Source organism: Schistocerca americana, chromosome 4 (genome assembly GCF_021461395.2).
Source record: "Schistocerca americana isolate TAMUIC-IGC-003095 chromosome 4, iqSchAmer2.1, whole genome shotgun sequence".
In the NCBI taxonomy this organism is placed as follows: Eukaryota; Metazoa; Arthropoda; class Insecta; order Orthoptera; family Acrididae; genus Schistocerca; species Schistocerca americana.
Window position 1 is genome coordinate 618,637,310 of NC_060122.1, and position 1,667 is coordinate 618,638,976.

At 39.8% G+C, this 1,667-nt stretch overlaps 1 pseudogene; it reads right to left on the reverse strand.

The window, feature by feature from the left end:
• Window positions 1-1,311: 1,311 nt before the first annotated feature.
• LOC124614369 lies at window positions 1,312-1,429 on the reverse strand (annotated as a pseudogene).
• Between the last annotated feature and the right edge of the window lie 238 nt (window positions 1,430-1,667).

The following is a 1,667-nucleotide window of genomic DNA, read 5'->3' on the forward strand; positions in this document are numbered from 1 at the left end:
TGGTTTCTGGCATTTTCTAACCTTTTTTTGTGAGGTGTGAGGTTGTGTTTTGCCAGCATTTGTTAATAATAAGAGTTCTACATATTTAAGTGCTTTATAAAATATTAAAGCTGTTTGGAGGGTACTGTTAATTCTTCAGTTTAAAAGTTGTATGGTGAGTAATATTCTGTACATTTTTGAACCTAGTTACATAAAGTGTGGAAGGTTAAGCATACCGGTACTTTGCTGCTCATCGCTTGGAACAGAAGAAGATGCATGCTAATGAGCTGAGCGTCTTTAATGTCTCAACAGTTTACCCTGTCTTGAAAATGGAAATCTGTGTTAGTTGCCAATAACTCCTATTTCAAAATATTTTTGACTTGTAACTGGTTTTTCATAACACTACTACATCATTCGATTTCACATACTAATTATTGGTGCATATTAGGATAATAACATAAAACATAGACCATCAAATACAGTATTGACAACATTTTCTCATTTGGAACACTTTTAAATTTGAACATGTTATACCTTAAAACAAGTCATTAGATTTGGGAAAACATTATTTTTGTGACATAATTTTTGTAATTTTAGAAAAAGACTGTAGCAGACATAAAGTGAATGCTATCATTTCAAAACTGAATAAGAAAATATATTAAACTTCTTTTATGTAAATTTAAGGTGGAAGGAAGGAAAGGAAAAGGAAGTAACTAACGATATCAGCTGCATTGGGATTTTGTGTGGCATCAGCAGCATTGAGTGAAAATGTGTGCTGGACCAGGACTTGAACTCAGGATCTTCTGAGCAGTGCTACCTGGACAAAGAGTTTATCACAAAGGTACGAACTACGTCGGCATCCGACTCACATTCCCACCTACCACCACTGATCCACAGTCCTCATCCATGTCCTCCATGTTCGCTAATTTTAGAGTTGTGCTAGAGGTCAAACATAAACGTGCATCCACACTGGAGGTTGTGGATTCATTGTCCATTGATGTGAATCATTTATATGAAAGTGTGCTGCCTTTTCTTTCAGAAATGTGTGAAAGAATAGACACCATGCATCTGTATAATATTAAATTTCTATTACAGGACTGGCTAGAGGTGAAAATGTGACTCCTCTCCTCCTAAACAGGTCATGAAGGCCCAACAGCACTGACAAGCCACCGTGTCATCCTCAGCCCATAGACATCACTGGATGCGGATATGGAGAGGCATGTGATCAGCACACCGCTCTCCCGGCTGTATTTCAGTGTCCGCAACTGGTGCTGCTACCTCTCAATCAACTAGCTCCTCAGTTTGCCTCACAAGCACTGAGTGCATGCCACATGCCAACAGCGCTCGGCAGACTGGATGGTCACCCATCCAAGTGCTAACCCAGCCCAGCAGCGCTTAACTTCGGTGATCTGACGGAAACCGGTTTTACCACTGCGGCAAGGCTGTTGGCGTGAAAATCTGAAAGGTGATCAAAAGCACCAGGTGGTTATAATTAAACTTTTACCCTTTAACGTGTAATAACACAGAAACTAATTATCGTATGAGTACCAAAGTTGGTAGCATTAATATCCAGAGAATGGGGTGCACGATTTCCAAGTGTCACATTGCCACAGTCCAGTTCCAACTATTGCCACCAGGTGCTGTGATCAATCATCGTGATTCATAGTCTCACACACCTGATCATTCAC